Source organism: Pseudopipra pipra, chromosome 3, assembly GCF_036250125.1.
Source record: "Pseudopipra pipra isolate bDixPip1 chromosome 3, bDixPip1.hap1, whole genome shotgun sequence".
NCBI lineage: Eukaryota > Metazoa > Chordata > Aves > Passeriformes > Pipridae > Pseudopipra > Pseudopipra pipra.
In genome coordinates this window covers 35,144,525-35,160,489 of record NC_087551.1, presented here as the reverse complement: position 1 = coordinate 35,160,489, position 15,965 = coordinate 35,144,525, and positions in this window count along the sequence as shown.

Here is a 15,965-nt window from a genome sequence, read left to right as displayed (position 1 = left end):
AATACCCCGATTAGAAGTGATGCCATCCACAGAAAAAAACTGAGCAGTGCAAATGTATTAGCATGTCTTTTGTCACTGGAGTGACAAGCAGTACCTGAATATTTGGATGTCAGTCCTGGCATTGTGACGAGGCGTTGGCATCCCAATTCTTAAGTCCAGAGTTGTGTTCTTATGGTAAAAGGTACTGACAAAATAAGAGCTTTGGATCTGTGCTCCAAAGATAGACTGTTACATTTCAGACTCCAGAACAGAAAGCAAGTAGTGTTCATTAAATATCAGATATTAAAAAATTAGATTTCATTTTATTGGCAGAGCGGTCTCATAGTTAATGCTACTTCTTAACACCTCTAAGGGTTACAGCTTTGTTTTGTTAAATAAAACAGGTTAGGAGAGATGAATCAGCTCACACAGTTCATACAAAGGTTGGGATTTGAATTTGGGTTTTTACAGGTCAATCTGTCCTAATTGTGCAATCTCAGATAAACTAACTTAATTGTGTGAACAGTATTTGCTGATTTTCTGAGTTACAGTATTTTTCATCCCTCTGGAAAAAATCAGAGGTCTTTTAGAACAAGTTTAGTCACACAGCTAACGTTAAAACATCCACATGAGAAAGAGGTGGTTTTGTCTTGCACTGTTATTTTCTGATAAGTAACTTGCTACCTTGCTTCCTTGTAAGAGTCACTGCATATTTAGATGTTTTGGTGCTGCTGTTTCAGTTAAGTGACCTCAGCAATTCATCACTGCATTTCTCAAAGAGGTCAGGACTGACAACAAGGTATTTTGTTGTAAGTGCTTCGCATAAGTAATGGAAAGGCAAAAAACCCCAAATGGGTTCATTGACAGTATTAGTGCCTCTGTTTCAAGAACAAATTCTTATAATCCATCTGTGCCTCTAATGTCAAGGAATTATTTGTTTCAGAAGCACTTGTTTAAGGACATGATATTGGGAAGCACCTGAGTGGAAAGACAGAAGATACAAATTTAATCAAAATGTAAATGTGACTAAGTCTTGGTGAACCTTCAGGGTTTTTTTTTTCATTTTCTTCCAGTGGCATTGAAAGAATGGGATATCTTGCCTTTATTGTACAGTTTTTTCTGAAATCTGAACAATTTTTTTTGCCCTGATGGAAAGTGAAAACCATTTATGATATATCATGAAGCAGAAGGGCAAAATTCTCCTCTTTTGCTCCCATGTAAATATGAAGCAAGAACCTTTCTCTATGTGCAAGGTCAGCATCAGAACTTGTGGAAGCTTAACAGACTGTCTGTGATAGAACCCTATCAAGCAGTTAGTTCCCAGTGGTACAATATTGGAGTTTACCAGTGGTGTGTAGCAAAATGTTTAAATTAACACCTATAAAAGCCATCTAGTGATCTAATGCCACTGAGGAAATGTTCTTGCTTTAATGGTTAGCTTAAAATATTTTTTTTCTATGCTTAGATAATATGTCTTTTCAAATTTACAGGTTTGAGCTTCCCATTTTGTAGCTAATGATGGCTTTGTGATCTTTATTTACTGTCTGGGGATATAATAAAGAAAGAATATATAAGGGGCAGAAAAAAAATAATCTACCTTCCCTAGGAACCTGTAAGTCTTCTTTTCACAGGAGCAAAGCTCAAATCATTTCCAGTAATGTCAATGGGAATTTTGCTCAGTTATCTTTTGGCACATATTAACAGATTCTTAGTTTAACATTCATTTCTAAAGTGTTTCTGTTGGATCAAGTTTGGCTGATTAGAAGGCAAGCAGGCTTATTGTTCTTTTTGAGCTCTGGTACCATTTTTTTTTCTCCTTTCTGTATGCTCCTGTCTTAGTGTCACATTAATTTTCACTGTGTTCTAATTTTTGATGGTTTATCTCAGAGTACCCTGAGGAAAATATTGCCCAAATGGTAGGCAGTATAGATAATTTAATGAACATGAACTTGATGATTAAAACCTCATAGTTTCTTACATGAAATGATAGAGAAGGGCTTGCTACAGCAATTTTGGAAAGTACAGTTAATGCTCCTGAATCCCTTGAGAAGAGGGAAGAGAAGTGATCTAAGAGACAGTTTGAGAGTCCTGTGGGGGTTTGGGCAGAGGACTGAGAACTGGCTCAGGAAAGAAAACTTGAACATAGAGTAGCTGAGAGTCATGTCAGGCAGGATAGACAAAGAGCTTGAAGCTGAACAGGAATCAGGCAATTACCAAAAATGCCCAGTGAAGGTGTATTTGGATCCAGCTTACCACCATGTCCCTCTCCTGTCTGAGAAGCAGAGAGAGAACTACAGAGCTGATTTTTCTACCATAATTACAAAGACTTCTGACTGCAGCCTCTGCTTCCTTACAGCTCTAAGAAATGCTCCAGCCTCACTAAACTTGTGTGATTATTCTCTGAGCATATTGGTTGGGAGACCTGCATTTCTCCTCCATCTCCCGTAGAGTGATGGGAACATGTTTTTTTTCTTGCGTGAAATCTTTGTTTTTGGTGGGACATAGGGTAAGAATGATGAAAAATCACACTATTCTGGGAGGGTAGAAATTTTCTAGCTTGTTTCTCACAGTGATATGAGGTATAGGTAGCCTAGGAGACTACAGTACTGGTGGGCCCTTACCACCAGCTTGGGACCTTGCTTGGACATTGTTAAGTAGAAGAGAACTTGAAGGAAAGCTTTTTTCTAGAGTCTCTTCATGATATGTGAGGGCTGCTTCCAGACTGTACTCCAGATAAATGGTTCTTTGTGTGTTTTAATATTTAGTGCATTTAAGGACTCTATATTCCTGATCTTCTACTTGTGTTGAACAGATCAGTGGACATCTCATCACTGATAATACCTGACAGATGTCTGAACTTTGCTACCACAATACAACCAGAAACAGGCATAATGGACTTCTGGACCGTCCCTCTCAATTCCATCTATAAGATACTCTGTAAAAGGACCAGCTGCCAGTCTGCTGGAGAAGAAAAGCTGTAGCTTGGAGCTGCCACTGTTAATTCCTTTACTAGCTTATAACCAGATCCCAGATGTACTGCAAGAAAACCCAGACTAGAATTGCTACCAGAAGATTAGGTTATTGGGAGAGAAATCAGAGTGTGCATGGCCAGGGACAGGAAAGTTTGTGTTCTGTGCTTTACAGCCCTATATATATCCAGGGGAGAAAAAAAAAAAAAGGAAAACTCATTTGACTGGCTGGCAAAATAGTAATCTCCCAGTGAGGAAGCAGACCTGTTTTTTGGATGACATAAAGCCTTACCTCAACCAACTTTTAAAAAAATGCAATTTTATTTTTAAAGTAAGCTTTCAGAATTGTCCTGTATGGAAGCAAAGGGAAGAATGCCAAGGCTCATTTTCTTTCCTCCTTTCCAGTTTATCATTTAGATAAAGGCAGTTTCTGCAATCATTGAAATAAAGGGAACACTGACTCAGCAAAGGGGCAGGCTTGAATCAAAAAAATCTTAAAACATGAAAGCATGAAAGAATTTTACTTCAAAATCTAGCTTTTTAGTTTGAATCAACAGTTGATTAAGCTGACAGTTAAACAAGTCCTTGGCAGTTGTGCAAGAGAAAGAGACGATATTAAAGCCACTGTAATAAATTTTAAGAAAAGATGTCTGAATCTTGTGGTATGTGACCTTAACCTTCAGAATGTTAGCAGAGCTTTTGTTGCACAGGCAGACATTTTCATTTTTAAAATGACCACAGCTGAAAGGTTAAAAACTGAGGGGAAAGCTTCTCCCTGACTCAAAGAAACACCTGTCCTCACGTGATAGAATTTAGTGCATTGCTGAAAGAGATTTGACATTTCTGACAAACAGTAACCCCGTTCAAAGAAAGGAGAGGATGCAATAATCTGAATGGACTGAAATTTTGTGTGACTCTGCTCAGTGGTGTGCCTCTGTAGGAAGACGAGAGGAAAAAAAAAACATTTCCTTAAATACACATCACTGTCAGAAGATATCTTTAGCTGAGATAATCCATCACAGAGGTACCTTGTTGCTAATTACATCCCTCATGCCGGAATAAAATGACACAATCTCAAATTTAGGGAAGCTGGATTACCACTGAGTATTTTACTTGATTCAGGTAAAGAGCTGATTTGGTCAAGTGTTAGAAAACACTTGGATAAGCCAGCAAAGACTCAAAAGAAAAGCTTGTGATAGAAATGTATCCTTCTAAATATGTCAGAAGTACAGAGGTGATCATTCACTTGGTATTTGTTCACAGTGCTGTGGCATGTCTTGTTGATACTTAGAACAGGATTAGTACCTTAACACTACGACACGCAAAAATGAATGGGTCCTGAATGGATGAAAATTAAGACAACCTATGATTTGGGTCAAAATAATGATGACCAAAGCCTAATTTCCAACTCCCTGCTACCCCCTGCCCCCAGAATTTACAGACATGGTTTCCAACCAAACAAGGTCAGAGCTGAGATGTAATATGAACTGAACAGGTTACAATTTCTGTTTAATTCTGGCTGAGCTACTGAGGGTAGGGTGAAGTAATATATGGTTTGAAAGTTGTTATATTGGAAGAACATAGTAGTTAACACAGCATTTTTTTTTTCCTTTAAACTTGTCTTTTGTGCTCAGACTCTGGATCTGTGAAGTCATTTGAACATCTGTATGCCTCTCTGATCTGGATGACACAGATGTTTGGTGATAGTATACCTATTCTTCAGTGAAAATGTTTCCTTTGATTTGTGATACAATAAATAGCTTATCAGTGCCTTGCACAGAATTGTTATCTTTATCTCTCTGTAGATGTGTGACCCCTCTAAGCTGCGGAAGTCAATAAAGCTAAGACAATCCCAGGGAGGCAAGAAACTGGAATGCTTTATTGGACTTACAAGTTCACATTTAAAGGGTTTAGTGTCTACATATTCATCAGGGTGTTGTAACTATTACAATTATTACAATTAGGGGGTTTCAGGGGATGACATAAGGGAAAAACCCAGATTAACAAATTTTTGGGGTCTTAACAATTACCTCATGGGGAAAAACCCACTTTATCTTAGGGGATTTTACAGCGGGGGAACAGGTGTTCCGGTCTACGGAATGCAAGGATTCAGGCAACACAAAGGGAGAGATAAGGTACAATAGGTCTTCTGCACAGGACTGATGAGATCAGGGTGCAGATTCTCTGACTTGGGCAGAGCATGTGATAACATCAAGCAAGAAGTCTCTTCACATCCTGCTGAAGAAGGCAGGAAGAATCCACAGGGATGAGGTTAGGAAAGAGGGTTTTTCCCAGCTTCTGTAGCCCATGGCCTTTTGCAAAGACCACTCAAATCTCTCTCTGCAGATATTATATTTTGGGATCCAACACTAAGCCTAATGGCTATTTCAAATCACTGATGCTAACATAGTTTGACAAAATAAACTGAGTGTCATAATAAAAAATGATTGCTACTACCAGGACATTATAGCATTACTCACCTCTACTTTCTGATATTTTAATACGAGTTTCAATGAAAGATAATGAGGAATGGCAGAAAGCAACACATTGCAGCCAACAGAATTCTGTGGTTTTCTGATCCCAATATTAACAGCTTTGCTCAGACCAGTAATATCAGTATTTGTCCACAGCTCCATGGTGGTAAGGCAGCCAAGGCATTGCCCATTCTTTTTTTTAGTGACAAATGCAGCCAAATGCAGCTTTTCAAATCCTCTTGTGGAACGCTGACTTGTTAAAGATGACTGCAGTACCCGAAAACTGTGCAATGTAGTCTTTACAATAGTCTTCTTCTTTTCAGTAATAATGTGCTATAGGAGACTGAAGCTGGACTTTCTCTGGATTTGCACCTCTCAGTTAATTATAAGCTGTTTGAAGGGTCATATATGAGAATTCTTATGTGTTCATTTGTTGGAATATAATTTAAAATGTTACCTAATGATTCCTTTTTTTCCCATCTGGACATTTATCAGTCTGCTGTGTATCTAGTTACCTGTTTTCATAGACTTGAAAGAGTTTATTAATCTTTGATATGTCTCTGCTGATCTCAAATGTACTTGAAAAATGCTGTGGGGAAGAAACTATGCAAAAACCTAACACACATCTAAAATTCTTGGAAACGAGACATAAAAGCCTACATGATTGTAAGGCCTCCCGATATGTCTCTCTGGCTTCTGTATCTTTTTCAGAGAATAATGCAAATGTTTATCTAAGTTTTTTTGTTTTGGTTTGTTTTGGTTTTGGTTTTTGTTTTGTTTTTTTGGGTTTTTTTGAGAAAAAAAGTTATAGGAATTTTCCTACTCAGTAATCCTTGGTAATTATAATTTAGGATGAATTTATTCTCCATGTGGTTAAAACTGTAGCCAAAATAAAGTGCAAAGGATGGGCTTCAGAATGTGTATTCTGTTAGGTCAGAGCAAGGGCAGCAGCAAGCCAGAAAGTTTCCTTTCTGGGCTGTCTACAGAGGGAGGGCAAACTTGTAAGCAGTAAACCTGCTAAACTTGTAAGCAGCACCTTCAGAGCATCTACAGCAAGACCACATATGCCTGTCTTGAAAGATGCTGCATATATGTAATGCTGAAGCAATAATGAAATAGTGACTTCACTATCCTACTGTCTCAGCAGCTATAGAGCTACACCCTAGGCAGTCACATACATAGGGACCAAATAGGCAAACTCATTTGGGACAAAATTATTAAAATTAAAGCTAAGCTTTTACGTTTATTTAGCTAATGGTCTACAAGCCATTAGCTAATGGTTAATTAGGATTTGGCAGAATGTTGAAAAGTCTTTATTTCCTCCTGTGTTTCTTGTTTGGAGAAAGTTATGTATGCTCTGTTATCATCAGACAAGCTGTGTTTCCTCTGTTAGTTAGGGAGAAACACTCTGACCTGTCTTATTGGGTAGTTTGGAGGTGTAAGATTTTTTTTTTTTCTTTTCTGGCTGTCTTAAGAAGCAACGCCGACTTTGATTCTCCTACTTTAAAGAATCAAAGATTTTATATTCTCACAAGGGAGATACTTGCAGTTTCTTAGCACCATGAGAGTAACTTCTCTCTGTTTTGTGATTTTACTGCATCTGTTGGGCTGTTTTATCTGATATCCAGTTGTGCTTCTGTTTCAGAGTAGGTTATCTATAATACAGTAGCATTTAGCTTTTCACTTTTCTTTCATGTATAGTCATTCAGGAAGCATCTTCGATGTTACACTTTTGAAAGTACATGCTGTGTAAGTTTGTAGGAAGTCTTCTGCCCAGCACTCAGTACACCTTTCTTCCAAAATTTAATTGAAGTGTTTGATCTTCTGCGTGTACAGTTTTGCTTCCCCAGAAAAGTTTCAGACTCTGCGAGTGTGAATTGAGATCTGTTATTGGATACTAGTTCTTCTGAGCTCCACTCTGCAGGAAGGGGTGGACAGGAAAGTAATTACAGTAGCAAGTGTGACTTGTGACGTAAATGCTGTTTCTGGCCATTTATTGAAGCAATCTCTCAGGATGATGGCAAAGTAGAAGTCAATGGTGCATGAACAAATAGGTCTTTGACATCAGCAGCAAACCTTCCCCACAATGAATCACATAAAGGGACAGGTTGCAATGGTGATGCATAAGTCTCTGCTGCTTTGCCAGAAGACTGAAAATAGAGGTTCTACAGTTGTTGTTTTGTTCTGACAATCCATTGACATGAATCATAATCCAGATGAATAAATTATCACTATATATTTGTAAATTCTCTAGAATAACAAATTGCTGACCAACTTGCACCACAGATTTTTGGTGGGGAAGGGTTGCAGAATAATTGAAACAGTAGATAAGTAGAGGTGGACAAGGGAGTTTGGAATTAGCAGATCTTGTGGGCAAGATGCTGTGTCATTTTTGCTGGACTGACCTTATTAAACTGGGAGTACTTAATGGCTCTTTATAAATTACAGCTCTGAGCTGTAAATCTGTAACACTAATTTAGGTCCTCTGTTGTAGCTACACAGAAGCATATGCTTTTGCTCTGTCTAAAATGGAACGTTCTCCTAAGTTTCTTCAAATGGTCTGGGTGCAAATGCAATGATCTTTTCAGTATCCTCTAGGTTTTTGCAAGTATGAGCCCATGTTCATAACTGGAGGCAATGGCTGTCACAATAGTGTGCAACACAAGGTTGAATAACACAAATACCTGGGAGTTTGCAGATGAGCATTTCACTGCCTCAGGTCTTTGCAGTTGCACAAAATTTTGCTCTAAACAGTTGTGCAGCAGATGCATACCATGTTGTACAAATTAAGCCAGAACATATTTGTGATCGTGGTGGGGTTGACACTTTTGTAATCGAATTTTTTCATTTTGAATTTAATTTTAATCTTTTTGGAGACATTTTGGACCAAAATGAGAGAATTCCATCAACATGAAGTGGCAACTGACAAAGTTCAGTTTCCACCTCACTCTTCCAAGGTTCTGTAATACAGCACAGAGACAAAGCTAAGTCTGTACTACAGGACTTGAGAAACCTTTCCCAATAAAATGCCGTTATTTTGGTCTCAGGCTTTAGATTGATTATTGAGAAACATGGCTGTCATTCTTTAAAGAGCTTTGGGCCTGGAATAAAATCTGTAGCATACCCACTTAAGATGGAGAAATCCATCAAGTGAGCTAAATGCTGTGTAGTTCTGCCAGCCCTTGCACAACAGTATGTATGAATACACAGTCTACCAAGGGGTAAATGACATCTTTGTGCAGTTTGCAAATATGACTTCTGATTTTGTTAATGGAAGTATTTCTATTCTATGAATCACACAGAAAACTGGATTTTGTTTCTGTGAACAAAACCTTTACATAGCAATAGTTCTTTCAGTACTGTCTGTTACAGTCACTGATGTTAGTCTGCTACAGCAGTGTACGCTGATGCTAGAGTATTACAGCAAGTAGGTGTTTCCATGTTTCCCATAACAAATGCCTGCGTTGCATGTACATACACTGTACTGTGCATAGCATAACTATGCCCAGCATGAAATAAAGCAAGTGTACTATCTGGGTAAAAAATTGTGCTCTTTTACAGTAAACCAAATGTTACAGATTGGTTCCCCAGATCACTCACTGCATATAACAGAGGGTCAGCAAGTGACAAACCTCTAAAGCATTCCAAGTAAGTGAATTCAGATGATAGAGACACTGCAGAGCCAGTATCTGACATTATTTAATCACCTGTGTCTGTCCGGCTGATGTAGGAGAAATATGAGGAAGTTCCTAATACAGTGTACATTGAAATATTTATGTAAAAAATTTAGAGGCATGCCTGGAACAGTAATTTATTTATCTGTATTTACAGGAAGCAACACACCATACTTTAGCAAAATATTCAATTTTTCTGTAGTGTTTATACACAAATTTCTTTGCATTATATCCAGGGTCATTTTAATTTGTTCTGGGAAGCAGCAGTACAAAGAAGTAAAATAGCCATACTTACAGCTATGCTTACACCGCAGAGCTTTTTACCCCTTTTATCTGTAGGATTCTCATTTCTTACAAGACGTGAGAGTCATCGTCAAAGAGAGGTTTCTGGTAAGTAGTGTATAATAACATCCAATTTCTGATACAGTACATCTAACTTAGAGGATTCCAAATAAAATAGAACTTAGGAAATTATCAATTCAAGTACTGTAATTTCCAAGTGCATTTACAGATTTCTCAGTGTCATGGCAAATTGTCACTTTCAGCATGCAACAGTGGTGTTGAAAGACAGTACAACTCTAGGAGTTAAAGTTATTCATAGAATAATAAAGGTTGGAAAAGAACTCCAAGATCATTGAGTCCAACCTTTGACCAAACACCATCATGTGAACTAAACCATGGCACTAAGTGCCATATCCAGTCATTTCTTGAACACTTTCAGGGATGTTGACTCTGCCAACTCTCTGGGCAGCCTGTTCCAATGCTTAATCACCCTTTCAGTGGGAAAAAGTCATCCTGATGTCCAACTTGACCCTCCCCCAGCACAGCTTGAGGCCATTTGCTTTTTCTATTTCTTATTACATGTGAGAAGAGGCCAACACCCACTTTGCTACAACCTTCTCTCTGGTAGTTGTAGAGAGCCATATGGTCTCCCCTGAGCCTCCTTTTCGCCAATCTAAACAATCCCAGCTTCCTCAGCTGCTCCTCATAGGACTTACTCTTTAGCACCTTTATGAGCTTCATTGCCCTAAAGGTTTATTTCATGTGAAGAATATAATATAAAGAATTGTGTAGAAAAAAACCGCTACATTCGTAAGATATACAGCAATCTACTGTAAGATTATCATAATTGAGTAAAAGTTTAGAGGTAGAATCCTGATTCTTTAGAACTTGATGACAAAACTATCGTAGTTAAAACTAAAACAATGACTCCAGGTGTTAAAATGCCAATAAAGCAGACAACATCCAGAAAGGGGACTTCACGGTCTTTGCTTTTAAAATGCATATGATTTTTAGTGGAAAGTCCACTTCACACTCAGTTCATCATTTTACATTTTCAAAATTGGGCCTCATGACAGTACAGTATGGGAGGGTTATTCTACATCCATACTGGTTCATAACCTAGGAATGAACCTTCCCACCTCCTCCTTTTCTCCAGAAGTACTTTGCCTAAGGAATAATTGCATTAAAATCAGTAGGATTTATCTTTGACTGAGGTAGCAGTCAGCGTGAAGTGTTGGCAGAGCTGAACTCTAAATTAAATTAACTTCCTCATTCTTCTTCCCATTTTCTCTCCCAGTGTTGTTCCAAACCTCCCTGACTGGTACAAATTCTAGTTTTGATACTGCTGGAAGGATGATGAAATATTTTTTAAATGAACAGAATATTTTTCCCATTTCTTTAGAAGCAATAATTAAATAAAGAGATTTCCATATATGAAAAATCTATTGCAGCATTGCAAAACAATTGGAATATGAGATGTAGGACTGGAATTTATCTGTTGGAATACTTGTTATTTTATTATTCTGTAATTTCTTCATCCTTGCTAGTTCCATTCCTACTAGCGGGATAATATGCTTCCTCACACAGAAGTACTGACAAACCAGATGAAATTTCTATTTTCTTCCAAAGTAGTTTTGGTTATTCCGAAGTATATGTTGATTGTCACCTTGAGTAGGAAGGTGAACATAGGAGGGAAAGGATCTGATCCTGAAAACAGTCTGAACATAGGAGGGAAAGGATCTGATCCTGAAAACAGTCCCTATGGGGCTGCAAGCTTCCTGAACCAGATTCGCTGTCGGGACTTGTAATCCCATGGGGAACTCATGCTGCAGCAGTCTGTTCCTGAAGGGCTGCACCCCATGGAAAGGGACTCATGCTGAGGCAGTTTGTGAAGAACTGCAGTCTGTGGGAAGGACTCATGCTGGAGAAGATCATGGAGGACTGTCTCCCTTGGGAAGGATCCCATGCTGGAGCAAGGGAAGAGTGTAGGAGTCCTTCTGCTGAGGAGGCAGGAGTACCAGAAACATGTGATGAGCTCACCATAACCCTCATTCCCCATGTCCCTGCACCACTGCAGGTAGAGGTAGAGGTAGAGAACTGAGAATAAAGTTAAACCTGGGAAGAAGGGAGGGGTGGGAGGAAAGTGGTTTTAAGATTTGTTTTACTGCTATCATTCTGCTCTGATTTTGATTGCTAACAAATTCAACTAATTTCTCTAAATCAAGTCTGTTTTGCCCATGATGATAATCGGCAAGTGATCTTCCCCTGTCTTTATCTCAACTCATACAATTTTTGTTATATTTTCTCTCCCCTATCCCGCTGAGGAGGAGAGTCTTTAGTGGGCACCTGGTGTCCAGCCCAAGTCAAACCACCACACCATAGCATTGCTGAAATATTTTCCCACAGTGTTTAAACCTGACAATTTCAAACAGCTGTAGGTGCAGAAATCCTAGAAGAGTAGGGATGCGTCAGCCTTGTTCCAATGCTCCTGTGACTGGGGATCCTGACCAGGAGCCAAACAAAACACAATTAACACTTATTATTTGCAACATCAAAATAAACACTTCGAACAAGTCCTTTGTTATCTTCAGCAAAGTCAGCCTCCTTTTTATACCTGGATAGAATGATACATGTAGAAGAAACTAATAAAGCAGCCCCAGTGACCATGCCATTTTTAAAGTAAGGCAAATATTTTACATATTCCTATAAGCTATACCTAATGGTTTGCTTTGTATTGCTTGGCGAAGGTTACTTTGTGGATTAAACTTTTACTCACTTTTATATCACTTCTGCAGTAACAGCTTTATCATGGTTACATTGTTACCATTACAATTTAACCTCAGGTAAAAAAAAAATCTCATAACTCTACACTATTTTTCTACCTAATAAATCTGGTGATCATGGCTTTATATACTCTACCTCAGCTAACACAAAATCATTTCCTATTTTCCAATTAATACAGACTAAGATAATGCATTCTGAGTCAAAAGCAAACTATCTCATGGATCCTACTGCCCATAATTAATTTTTCAATGCAAGTAGAAAACCTCCTAATTAGGAGGGGCAACTAGCATTCCAATTTTTCTGCCTGTGGTATACAGAGCATTAATGAAATCAACATTTCCTACTGTGAAGACTCTTGTTCAGAAATGGATAAGGGGCTGAGACAGAACAGGAAGGTGCATTGTCCTGAATGGCATAGTGTGAACAGGCTGCTTTCCAGTTAATCATGTCAGAGCAATGGTTACTGACTCCTTTGTCAGACTCTTGGTGTTCTCAGCGCTTACATCAGGTGAACATCTGACCTCGGTGAAATTGGATTTCTTTTCATAAATAAACCTTATCAAATAAGAAAGCTCTCATCCTACAGCTGTGCAATGCTTTGGAATACAAGGACTAGGAAAACTTCAGTCAGAACTACTTTTTGAGACCTGTACAGAATTTGTAGTGACAAACCCAAGCCTCCCTTTTTCATTCTGTTTTTTAAGGAGATTGCTAGTTAATTAGCTACATACCTACCCAACAACTTCAAGCTTGAATATCTCACCTTCGGAGGGACTGATCCTACTCCAATTGAAATCTATGAGGCTTTTTCTAGTGACTTCATTGAAAACAGAATTTGTCTCTCACTAATTTATCAAATCAATAATGAAAAGGCTTAGTATTCGTGCTAATTGACAGCAAGACTTTTCCAAAAAGCTGTGAAAAGTAAACAGGAGGGTTGTGAAAAAAAGCAGTATAACTGCTAAATATGGTTACTCTGGAACAGTGTCTGAAACAAGCGAAAACAATTACCAGTAATAGTTTATTTTAGAAGCTCATTAACTAACATTAAATTAATTTGGAACTCCTTATTAAAGCAAGGTAGGGAATTCATGCAATTAGTAAGATTTCATTCTGATCTATTTGTATCTTTGAAAATAACACTTGCTCTACTGAAATCAATCAAATGGTAATAGCCAAACCGGAATCACCCCCTTGCTTATAAAAACAACAATTTAATTTGTATAAAGTGCCACAGGAAAGTAATGGAGTTAACCCTGGCTTATGTCATCTGAGTACCTAATTCAAAAGACTTATAGTTAAACTGATATTGACCGTTGCAGAATTGATGAAACATTGGTCCTTGAAGGAGTGCAATTTAGAATTATCTGACAAGTGATTCTCCTGGTAAATAATTTCTGATGTTCTCATATATATTGCTATGCAAGGACTCACCCTTAAGAGAAAATACTCTAATCAGAGAGTGCAAACTATTGAATTTTAGAAGTAGATGAAATAGTAAGAATTGATTAGATCTATTTTTTTACTGCTTCAAAATTACTACCTTACCATTGCATACAACTTCATATGGAAAATATCTCTAGGGAATTTTTGTGTTGCTTTGAAGAACAATATTGTACTATCAAAAAATGGAAAACATCCAAGAAATGAACTGCAGCAATGTTTAATTTTGAACACAGCTGATGACCAAAATACCTCTAGGTATTGTTTATTAAGATCATTGAGGGAAAAAATCAACCAAACATAGCTATTTTTAAATAAGTCAGTGGTGTTAAACATGTGGTTGGCAGAAGTCAAGGTCTCAGAGAGAAACATATCCATTTCTTAAGGAGTGACTTCCTCTGAGTCGAGCTTAGGATATTCTGACAGTGAGCTCATGTCTGCTTCTTCCAAAGTTTCTGCGCAAGCCCTGTACTGGTCCCCTGTAACTGCAGACCACAGAGCACAGCTCATTATGGGCTTTCTCTTGCTCAGCATATTTATGGAATAATGGATCCATTAAACATAAGGGTGGAAGCAATCTGCAGTGTTTATTGTCAGAGGTAATCTAGAAAGATTATGTTACTCCCTCTGATGGCTGCTTATTTTTTGCCTTTACAGACAATGATCTTTGATGAGGGAGGTGTACGGTGTTCAGAGGAACTATCTGAATCTTCTGCTCAACATCAGCTGCAGAACAGTTGAAGCCTGTGAATTTGTAATGTTTCGCAGTTTTTCTGTGTCCATGGGAGATACTATATTGTCACAGACAGTCTTCTTCTAGTAATTATCCATCTTCTACTCCCACAATTCTTACTTCATGTTACTCTGTCCTTGAGCAGAACTAAACCATTAAACAGTGCTGAATTTATTAATTACCATATTGTTCTCTCTCACACACATATCTGTGCTATGCTACAATTTCTTAGCTTTGATTTTGCAATGCAGTACTCAGAAAGCTCTTATACTATTCAAGCCTTATTATGCTTCAAAATCATCTTTAGAAATCTTTGTACTAAAAAATACAGTCAAAAATAGTTAAAGCTGAGTTATGGTAAGAATCAACAAGAAAAATACTTCTTCAATAGTCTGCAAATAAAAAATAGTGGAGCTCTGTGTTTTTAATGTTTCAAGTCTATTAACTTCCTTCAATTGCAAAGTCCAGTCACTTTTTCTTTTCAAACACACTGAAACACAGCTGTATGCATCCACTACAAGCAAGCAATTCTGAGGTGGAAGTTTAACTTGTGCAATATTATCACACACATGGTGGTACTACTGGAGAAATGAAAAATAATAGTGATAGCTTCCATTAATAATTGATTCATAGGAAGCTGCAGTGCTGCAACCATAAAGTTGTAATAGGAATGAGAAGCATGTTGCTGGTCTGTTAATGTTAAAGTTCAAAATTATTCCTTACTCATGCATAATTTCTTCAAGTTTTGTGACATGACATATCATGCATCCTAATCCAGAAATTGCAACAAGCCAGAAATTTCAAAAAACCTGAGTCTGAGTCTCTATTTTTGCAGTTTAAAAATGGGTATCATGGTTTACACGGGATTTTTTGCAGGCTGAGCCTGTTTTGTCATTGGAACAATTCAGTATGACCACAAGAGCCTGATACAGTTAATGTTTTATGCAGTAGTTCTTGACTTCTCACTCAGTAGTGGTTTTATGCAAGGCACTTTTGCTATGTGATGTGATGCACCTTCCACAGCAATGCAGTATTTTGTCATTTAGTGTTATTTGCACATTCCAAGAAATAATTCTCTAGCATTCAGCAGTGCTCGACCTGGTTCAGTGAGATTTGTTCCCAGATACTTAGAAGGATCTCTTGACTTCAGGATTGGCATGGAAATGTTGCAGTATGACATAGTTCTAACTATATCTGCAAAGATTTTGTGTGCTTGTGATGTCTATGTTACGATAGAAGAACAAAAAACAAACAAACAAACAGTTATAGTAGCTAAATACCATTTTCTGTGAAGAGAAACAGAGGCTTAAATTTTGAATTAACATATGTTTAAAGGGCACACATGAAATAGTGAGTTATAACTATGTTGGTTCTTTGAAGTGTTGTTTCCAAGGTCACAGCTTGTTTTTTCATGAAACAGCTGCAAGAAAGATATGTTTCATCTTTCTTTTTCTCTCTTACATAAAGATGAGAAAGAAGTTTTAATTTTCCAAATTATGCCTTTCAAAGTGTATATACAATGCAGGCAAATAACATATTTTGCTTATTTTTAGTCATCTAAATCTAAGACTGACTGATGTACAAGCTAAGCATTTGGAAGAAAAATTCCTCCTTTAGTGTGCAGTAA